The sequence below is a fragment of the Temnothorax nylanderi genome, unplaced genomic scaffold, assembly GCF_030848795.1.
Source record: "Temnothorax nylanderi isolate EJ_2023f unplaced genomic scaffold, tnyl_v1.0 TNYL_tig0681_pilon, whole genome shotgun sequence".
NCBI lineage: Eukaryota > Metazoa > Arthropoda > Insecta > Hymenoptera > Formicidae > Temnothorax > Temnothorax nylanderi.
In genome coordinates this window covers 65,135-76,283 of record NW_027249743.1, presented here as the reverse complement: position 1 = coordinate 76,283, position 11,149 = coordinate 65,135, and the positions used below count along the sequence as shown (strand labels likewise).

The 11,149-nt window shown below is 30.2% G+C and overlaps 1 long non-coding RNA gene across 1 annotated transcript in view; it reads left to right on the top strand.

Moving 5' to 3' along the window:
• The first annotated feature begins 369 nt into the window (after positions 1–369).
• Positions 370–11,149, top strand: part of LOC139784808 (uncharacterized) — a 41,537-nt gene continuing 30,757 nt past the window's right edge. Inside the window, exon 1 of the long non-coding RNA XR_011721685.1 lies at positions 370–542. This is a non-coding gene — a long non-coding RNA (uncharacterized lncRNA). The remainder of the gene's footprint in view (positions 543–11,149) is intronic.

Here is an 11,149-nt window from a genome sequence, read left to right as displayed (position 1 = left end):
TTATTTAATATTTAATATTTTAATATTTTTATTCATTTTAGTATTACAAATTGTATGTACATATACATATAACATTGCCAGTGTGTGGACTGCGTGGTAAAACGAAATGCGGACACCCGAGTTATGGTACGGATCGAGCGGGAGGAAGAAGGACAGAAGATCATATGTCTGCCTTCTTTTATTCAGCCGAAGGCAACCGAAGCACTGAGCGCACGCGGACGTGGTTCATGTTTTGTGTGAGTATCCCCTCCATCTCCATGACGACCGGGCCGCGTCTCATTTTCTGGCGGCACGTCAGCCCAGTTGTGTAAAAGCGACCGAACATTACGGTTCGCTTTCGCGAGTAAACGTGCGAGCGGGAGTGCAAAGTGCAAAGTTAAGTTTCTAATTCAAGGAGTGAACGTATCTCATAAGGATACGTCAGAGAAGCGGCGCGGCGGCACTCGCGCGGCACTCGCGCAGGCGGCGCGATAGAAATTGGCGTATACGCCCAAGTGCATAATGTGCCAACAAACCTGAATACGCGATTATCGCCGAAATAAGTAAGTTTTCATATTTCACGTTCATTTCTTCTTCCCGATCCGGATGGCATGGCGCGCCTTTGGGACGTTTTTCCCGCGTTTTGTTAGCGGGTTGTCATGGAGATCACGAAGGAAGGGTGCTCCTTTTGAACATAAGGTTTTAGCCCTCGAGCTCAAGGGATTTAAAAATAATTTCTGACAGCTACAGAGGTAGACGATCGATCGCGCTTCACTTGTAGAATACAATAACTCATATCGAATACTCAGGCCGGTATTCATAGTCGGTTCTTATATTTAAGACCATCCTAAGTACAATCTTAAGATGTCATTAACCAATCACAGAGCCGTATTAGCATCTTAAGATATTACTTAAGACGGTCTTGAAATAAGATCTGATTATGAATACCGGCCTCAGAGTACTTTTTTGCCTCCGCGCAATTCTAAATGCTCCAATCCATAACAATAATTAATTAGACTGCGGATATAATAAAAATAAAATCTACATAAACATATTTTAATATTATTAAATAAACTCTTATTAATATCGATAATAATTTCGTCCGCCAGTGAATAAAATCAGCAATTCAATTTATTTCTCGATTAACTGGCGAAATATATACAAGAATGCACAACGTTTCGGCTCTATATTCGAGCCCTTTTCAAGTGCGAACTGAAACAGGAACAGCGAAAAAGAAAAACAATATAAATAAATCGAGACAATACACAGGTAACAGTTATTAGTTAAAAAATTGTCTTTTATAGTATAACGCTTGTTTCTTTTTATCCATGCTCGCCATATTCTTAGAAAAAAGACTGAGTATCACATATAATAAACTCGAATACGTAAAGGTGTAGATTCATCTAGGAAAGATAGTATTACGAAATTCATTATATTTAAATAAGCAATTGTGCCGTTAGTATAAGCGATTTGTTTTAAATGATTGATTACAGATGAGAGGAACACATTTTTTCCCCTGCAGAGTAATTCATTTTATCCTCTCCTTTTAAATCCCAGGAAGTTAGAAGATGTTTATCTTTGGCAACAGTTTTTATTAAATAGTGAAGATAATAATTGAGAAAAAAAATTGGAGAAAAATTTGTATCATAAAGTCGTATAGATTAAAATTTCGTAAAAAAACACAAAAAACTGCGAGTCTCTATGAGACTAGGTTAAACTAGTTAGGCTGCGTTCGGAAACGTCCCTTCTCCTAACTCGCTGAGATAGAAAGAGAAGGGGGTATACTCGTGTGCACTCGGGTGACGTTTCCGAACGCAGCCTTAAACTAGATAAAATCACGCTGATCTCAATGCGAGTATGAATATGTAGTTGTATGTATATGTAGATGTATATGTAGTTGTGATTTGATAGAGGTACATTAAGTTACCAAAATTATATAGGGTGTCACTGAATTCGTAATTTTATTAATGACAATATAAATTAATATTTGTGAATAAAAGTACAATATTCGTAAATTTTGTTAATAATTATTTTGTTTTTAATAAAATAACAATGTAATAAATAAATTTTATTATTAATCGTAATTAAAGCAAATAATCGTTTTAATACTTTGTATTTTGATCCGCCTCTCACGTCGATGGACAAGAACACGAGAGTTAAGCGGTTAATCTGCTAGAGTTCTCCATAAGATAACGTAGTACGCGGTAATGGTGGAAATTATTTGCACTTTTGAGGCAATTCTCGAAAGCTACGTTTACTTCTCTCCTCTGCCTCTTCGTTCGGCCGGCGCACAGTGACTTTACTAGAAAATTTTTACGAGCTTTTTTATTTTTATTATAAAAATCCTATTTTGGGTCTAAAATATTAAACAATTCATAGTTCAGGCTAATGGGTATCATTTTCCAGTGTTTAATGTATGTACTTGATTTTTTTCAAGCCTATTTTGGAGCCTCCATTTCGCCGTACCCAACGTTCAAAGTGTGTGGGGTGTACAACACCCCGTGTGCAGATAACGTTCGATCGCGGACGTGTGCTAGTTATAGCCCGGGAGGTAACGACACAAAAGTGTCAGCGATTTGATTAGTCTTGGAACAAAGTAATTTCTCTTGTTTTAATAGTGTTGTTGATGAAATGCAGAGTCTGGCTGCGCTGTCTCGCTGGAATGGGCGTTGCGGCGCCTTTGATCTTGTCGTAAAAACACTTATGTTGGAAGAATTTGATTAGTGCTGAGCTTTTATATATTTATTGTTTTTTGTATAAAGAAATGTTTTAGAAGAGTCTGGCATGCAACTGACACTGGAAAATGAGTCTGGCATCCTCCCAAAGTCGTTGTAAAAAGTCGATTTGTAGAATCATTTGATTAGAGCTGTAACTTGTCAAGATGGTAGTTTAAATATATAAAATTATAAAAAAATAAGTCTGGCTACTTGTACTGGCTGGAAAATTGGTCTGGCACCCCCTTTAAAGTCGTCTGCACGAGCGCGCCGGTAGCTCGTTGCCCGCCGAATCTCTAAATATTATTAACGCATTACTCATTGAAAAAGATTTTACTTGTCCAAAAGGAAAAACGTAAACGATTTCGTGCTTATTGGTAGTGGAATGATGTGTAATTAATTATGTAATAATCAGAAATAAAGTAATTTAAAAATAAAACTATATTTTAAAGTAGTCAACATTATGCAAGTATACGCTTATAAAAAATCAATTAACTTTATTTATTAAAATTATTAATTTATTCATCTGGATAATCTGTAATCAAACTTTCAATTTCTGAACTTTCATTTTCATCATCGGTGAGCTCGGTGTTGTCGGTATCGTCATCGGATTCTTCTTCGATTTCCTTTGATTGAGTACGTTCATGATCTGAAAATAATTCAAAGTTGAATTTATTATTAAAATTACACGATTTTAATAAGGTGCAATAAAAACAAATCTTTTACGAACTAAACTAATTAACTCGTTTTATTTACAAAAAAATAATTATTATCTTAAAATCATATTTCTAAAGTCATGATTAAAGATTTATTAACAGTATTTAAACCAAAATTCTTTATATTTTTATAAACTAAAATATTATAATATTATAAATGAATAATAAGTTATTATAATGATAAGTATCTTTATTAATTTCAAATTATTTGTTGCATCATTATTATAACTTTATTATTAGTTTATTTATTCAAAATTAATTTTGCATTTATTTAAAATAAAATTAATTTATGAAATATACCTTCATTTTCTTCCTCATTCGATTCAAGTAATATATCGCTCACGAACGGGGGCAGTTGCACTCCTTCGAACCAAGTAAACTCGTACTTTTCGTCAACTTCTTTCCAGCCATTCTCAATCGGAGACAAATTTGTCATATGCTGCAAATAAGCATTTCTCCAAATGGTTGCGATGTATGACGCTCTCAAAAGTTGTTGCTTTAATTCGGATTGACATGGAGGTATAGTTGACGCATCAAAGTTTTTGGTGCAGATTTTCAATACTTCATTTAAATCTTTACATGAATAAGCTTTGATAAACATTGCGTATCTCGATTCATTAACGGTGTTGATTTTGTTCATTCCGTAAACTCTGCAAGTGAATTCTTATAAATTTTTAAATACACTTGTTGAATCGTTGTTTTCAAGATCTCCTAAATTAGCAAAGGCTTTTTGATATATATCAGAACTGCATAAAATACTTAAAGGACGCTTTTTTCCTTTTCTAAAGAAAGCAGGATTGTAGTCACACCCAGTGAATGCATGGAATCCAGGCAGAGCTTTACAAATGTTTTTACCAAGTGACTTATATAATTCAGTTACATTTATAAATCTTTGCGTATTTGACACACCAAGTTCAATCCAAATTTTAATATTATCATTTTTCAGATTATCCATATTTCCTAGCATAATAACAAGAATATCCGTATCGGAGCATCTTATCAAAACATTTGAATCGTAATTAATGTTACAAACGTGATAAATTATTTTAGTGTCAGCTTCTTCATGTTCGGGACATGACAGATCTTCACAAATATTTCTGATAATTTTATTGTTTTCTACTCTATATTCATAACAATAATCAAAATTTAAATAAATCACCTTAGAACCAATGAACGGTGCCAATTCATCACTTGTCCAAGTTTCAATTAAAAAGTTTACTAACGCATTTTTAAAGTGTGCATTTCTGAGCTCTCGGGTAAAATCTGCAGGCCGCTGTTGAATACCACCAGAAATAACATACATACAGTTTTCTGAGCTACCTCTCAAAGCACGTTCATTATCTTTAATGGAAGGCGTAAAATAACGGTCAAAAACTATAATTGTTTTTGGTGCATTGTATGACGTAACCATTGTTAAAATTTTCTGTGAAATCTTACTAAACGTAACTGGAATTTCCTTCATGCGATGCAACAAAAAAAAAACCATCCAAAATAGCTACATCTGTGTATGTTGGTTCTTCTGATTTAATTTCTTTTTCTAAACATTTTAACAGAGCTGACTTATCAGTTTTACAAATCGTTCCGTCGATGTGACACAGAGAAAAAGGTATTGGCGTCAATGGATAAGACAAAATTTTTTCAAGATCTACTTTGTTTTCAAGTGCAATACCCAGAAGACGGCCAAACAAGTCTCTTTGCATTCGTATTTCTTGTACTTTTCCACCTATTGCAACTTTATTTTTTTTTATTGTATCTGTAAATGCCATTATTTTATTTTGTTTAATTGTTTGCATAAATCGTTTTTCATTCAATGCACATTCTTCAATAAATTTTTCACGCAATTCTTGTCCGTTTATTTCAACTTTTAATAAAAAATGTGCTATACTATCAGTTGTAGCCTGCCCACTTGAGATGTTATATAACAAATTATTTTGTAAATCTGTTTGAAAAGAATTGATATTCTGATTAATTCTGTTTATGAAGTTTTGAATTTGTAAAGTGCTTTGTTTAATTTTATTTCTTTTTAGATCTTCAGTAATATCTTGACTTTTTTTCAAGCCAACTTCATTCAAAACATGCGTAATAATTTTCGATCTAAAACTATGATTTACACACCAGCGTTGCCGAGCTGCAATAGAATTCGTATTGTAAATGATACCGGTTAATTTGCTGGCAGCGTCCGCGTTTATTGTTTGCTCTAATGTTAAATCTACTGGCTGTCTTGAAAAAGCTTTCTTTGTTCTCTTAACACCAAAAGAATCTTTTTGTAAAACTTCTTTCAGTCCTGGATGAGGTTCATCAACTTTTAATAAATTGTCATGATATTTAACAATATAGCGAGCGTAATTCGGTTGATTGAAAATAAAAAACAAGTTTCCTATTTTAGGCAAAATGTACTTAAATAATTCTAAATCTGCAGTTCTAATACTTGTATTTAGCATTAAATAATAGTCTACAAGTCTTATATAAATCATATAATACTGTTCTGTTTTACCATGCTCACCATTCATTGTTTTTTCTTCATACTGTTTATAATTTTCGAGTAATTGCAAAAGTTCTTCGTCAGTTATAGCTGGAGTCACAACTTGATTTTGTTTGAATTGAATAAGATAATCTTTTACATGATTGCTAATTATTACGTTTGTTAAAAGTAAATTTAAAGTATATTTGCGACTTGCTTATAAAGTTTTTATTGAGGTTAATAACTTAAAGAAAACTTTACGCTCGGCTGTCAGTATACTATTAGTCTACTATTATACTATTAGTATACTATTATTACGGCTAGTATACTTTATAATACTTTAAAATACTTTAAGTAACTTTAAAAAACTTTAAGTAAATTTTCCTAAGGAAAACCTAACATCAATTTTCTTCTGAATAAAAAATAAAAGAAATTATAAAATTATACAAAATGTAATCTAATCTTATTGTTTACGTTGCAATCGTTCCCTGAAAACATATACAAATTCAAATTTAAAATACTTTAATAAAAACTTTAATAAAAATGTCTCATTTTCCATTAATATTTACTTACTCATCTCTGTCATGTCGCAATTTTCATTGGCATTGGCATTGCAGAGGCATTGGTTTGCCCCTCGTCTGATTTTCTTTATCTTTATTATGGCTATTATACACCATAATAATGAACCGAAAATAATTCCTCCTATTATAAATAAAGCTGCAACCCTGAAAGAAATTTTTAATTTTAATTTTAAAGGACATGGTGTTCCGAGTGCACTTAATATAAAAAACAGTGCAACGTAGTACCTCTATTTTATGTAGTCTTTCTCTGGCTCTTTATCTAAGAAGGTATTGTTAGTCAAGGTGTTGTTTTTTTTAGATTCTTCTATTTTAAAAGGGAGATGTTGGGCGAAAATCACCCTAACCATCACCATGCTAACCATCAGCATCAGCAGAATCCTTAGTCCCATCATGATAGAATGCATTCTATCTATTATCTATTAACAGTAATTATTAATTTCAAATAAGTAATAATTTATTTTTTACAAACTATTAGTTATTTTAATAATAAAGAAAAATTTTTACTATTCAAATTTTTACGTAATTAAAATTTTTTCTCTGACATATTAACTTTTTTTTGTAATGCGTACTTTACTTTTACCTAACTATTATTAATTTTTACGTAATTAGTAATTTTTGTGACTAATTACTAATTTGCTAATTCAATAAAATTTTCAAAAATAGATCTTACCCAAAAAATATTATTTATTTATTGTTAATTAAATTTTATTATTTTACACACAAACATTAAAACATTCACCCCACTTTTTTTACTTAAAAAGTAAAAATTTGCACATTCATGGTTTTGCTCTAAGAACGACCATATCTTCAAAACGGAAAATGCAAAATTACAATTTTCACAAAAAAGATTTACGCCCAAAAAAATTCCCAAATTTTGACAAAATATGTGTGTAAAATAATCCAATTTATTCATAAAATAGTGAAACAACTTATTGACAAAATATGTGTGTAAAATAATCCAATCCTAATTTTACTACCTAGACTTCTTACAAATTTTCAAACAGTTTTAAGTATATATTCACTATTAGAACCAATTATTCATTATGCGTTCGAAAAAACTTTTAAGTGCTAAAGCAGGCCTTTTACACTCTCTAACAACGGGATTATTTTTTCTTTTATACATACTTCTTAAAAGCCTTTTTTACTGGTGTCAGTGACTTTCTCGGGGATCGGTTTGGCAATCTATTTTTACATTTTTCTAACACTACAGCTCTATTCATCAATTTGTGCACTCCCCAAAGTGCTCGGCTCAATTGCCTAACAAATAACGAAGGTCTTCTCAACTTTTTTATTTCTTTCCATATTGTATACGGTATTGAGATACCGTATCTCAAGTGCATTATTTTAATCTAAAAAAAAAGAAATTGAAATTTTTATTTTAGAAAATATTTTAATGATTATCATTATTGAATTATAAATACAGGTTTAAGGTCGTTCTAATAATTTTTGTTTCCTCAAAGAAGAAGCTTTGTTTTCGAAAACTTCGTATATGGACCTTTGATCACGTATAAAGCTAGGTCTAATCAACCAAATCTTAAAGAATTATATATGAAATAGGGATAGAAAAGACTAAAGAATTGCCAATATTCTAATATTTTTACCCTTAAGTTTACCCTACACCTCAAGTCTCAACTAATTCTCACTTTTCAAAAATTCGTGTTTGTTGACAATTTAATATTAATTATTGGCAACTTTTCTAATTTTATTATATTTTTTAATCTTTTGTAATCCAGGTCACTTATTTTATTTTTTTCTTTTCATTGATTTTTTGTAAGTTTTTTAGTTTTCTTTGCTTTTTTCTTTTGTTTTTTTCTTGTTTTCACTTGTTTTCAATTACAGCAACATAATTATTAACATAAAATAGTATGGCTTCTTCATAGAGGAAGTTTTATGAGGGAAACATAATTATGAGGAAGCAATGTGCAAATTTCTAATTTGCATACTTTCAAGAAACTTGGAAGGAAATAGATCTAGTACATCAAAAACTTGCATATGTAATAATAAGGAAACAATACGCAAGTTTTTAATTTGCACATTTTGAAGTTATATTTAAGTAGTATATTTCTCATACTTAAATTTTAAGTTTTTAAAACTAAAAAATAAGTCCTAAAAAAATTGTTTTTACCAAAACCTTGATGTACAAAAACGTAAAACAGAAGCTAGTAGACGTTACGAGGAAGTGCGTGACAAGATAAAAATGTTGAGTCTGTGAGTACGAAAAGCTCACACCGCTCCATTCTCGCGAACACATTAGAAATGTCTTAAATTTAAATATTTTTTACATTTAAACTTACAGTTGTTCCGTTTACTTTGTCGTCCCAAGTAGTCATATTTTCTTTATCCGTTAGTTTAACAAATTGATCAGAATCGTAATCCAGGTCACTTCTTTTACTTTTTTCTTTTTCTTGATCTTTCGTAGGTTTTTTAGTTTTCTTTGCTTTTTTCTTTTGTTTTTTTCTTGCTCTTTGCTTTCGGATCGTTTGCTTTATGAGTCTTGTTTTCTGTTAAAACTTGCATACACAAGTCATCTTCTTGCAATGGAGATTGCTCATGTATTAGTTGAGAAGTACCACGACTTACATAAAAGTTAATATTTATAAACGTTAATTTAATGTTTCTTGCTCACTGAGTATTAGTCCTATCATTGTACGCCGCCTAACGGCATCGTTGTGAACAGAAATATTTTTAAAAAGATTATAAAATCAATAATAAATAAATTTAAAATATTTTTTAAATATTTTAAAACAAGATTATAAAACTTATCCCACTTTATTGTTCAGTACGTTGGCTTAGTGCTGCAAAATGTTTGGAAATATTTTTTGCAATAAGAAAAGAGATCCTCCTTTTCTTGCAAGAAATAAACAATCCAAAATTTCAGGAATATATATCTGTTTTAAAAGATATAACATTTCTTTCCGAACTTGCCTTTATTACTGACATGACTAATCAACTTAGGCTTCTCAATTTAAAGCTGCAAAAACCAAATCAAAATATTTCCCAATTAGTTAGTCATGTTGATTCTTTCCGAAGGAAATTACAGTTATTCAAATCTCATTTAAATAATAACATTTTCCATTTCTTTCCTTCTTGCCAGATTCTTCTCGAAGAACATGGCAGTAGCTGTAATTTCAAGGAAAACATCCATTTCGTAGATTCTGTTATAGAAGAATTCGATACGCGTTTCACCTGCTTCGAAAAACTTCGAACAGAATTAATTCTTTTTGAGAATCCTCTTACAGCGCCAATCGAAGAACAGCATCTTAATTTACAGGATGAATTATGTGATCTGCAAAATAATATTTCTTTTAAAACGGTTAAAGAAACCGGTGCAGATTTTTATAAAATTTTATCGAAATCATCCTACCCCAAGCTTCGAGATTTTGGACTCCGAATTTATTCTATGTTCGGATCTACATATTTGTGTGTGAGACTTCTTTCTCAAAAATGAAAATTATCAAAAATGAAAAACGTTCTTGTTTAAGCGACAATTCTTTACCGCGTCTTATGCGTCTTGCTACGTGCAATATGCAGATCGACGTTCCTGCTGTCGCTTGTAAAAAATCCCGAAAATAGTTATTCTGAATGTGAGTATTTTTTATTCCACTTAAGAGATTTATTCCACTTAAGGGCTAATGAAGAGGACTTGAAACATAACAAACGACGCTATGTCTTTAAAAAACTGGGTTACAGTGATGCCGTACAAAATAATATTAGATAAAGAAAATCCAGAGCCTAATAAAACTCAAAAAGAAACGGTAATATTTCAATCATGTTATTGTAATAATGTTTTACAAATATTTAATTGCTGATTTTAATTATAACTATTATAATTGTTATACTTTCATTTTTTATTTTATTTATATAACACTTACACAATTGATAATATCCAAATTGTTAATTTTAATAGTAAATAAATAAAATCTTTATCCTTAATTGGATTCTTTGATCTACCTGAAACTGAATAAAAAAATCAATTAAATGTAAGAAATAAAATAAATTGCAACTATAACTTATTCTTTTTATCAACATTTAAAAAAAATTTAATTTGAAATTTGAATGTGTAACATTACATGCAAAAACAATAAAAATAATAAGTTATAATTGAAATTCTCGTAATATAAGTGATACATTTTATTTCTTACAATAGATTTTTATGTAAATTCAAGAAGATTAAAGAATTAATTATATATGGAAGCTACTTTTTACACCACTACATTTAAATAAGACGTTTTATACAGATTCTATAAGATTGGCCAATTGGTAATTACAGATCTATATGAAACAAAATCCTGTTAAGTAAATTTTATTTAACTGGTGTTGCGCTCGACATTTTAAGCCGATTTTACTTAATAGTTTAGCAACATCAGCTAAAGAATTTTCTTTGTGTAAAAATATAAGTTTTATTTTAAATAAATATAAACTGAAATTAATTATAATGTGAACGTTTATATGCAATCTTCAAAAGTAACATTTTTTCTGTTTTAAATATAAATATTATTTATTTTTTTAAATGCTTATTTTTTAATGGGAAACTTAATATAAAACAAGTTTTATGATGCTCTAAGTTTTTTAAAAATCATGAATTTTCAAGGAATTCAATAATGAGAGGACATCGGAAGAGGATGATGAAAATATAATCAATGAGAAATTGAAAACTACCAATCGCGACGCTATAATATTTAAAAGAAATCAAAACAA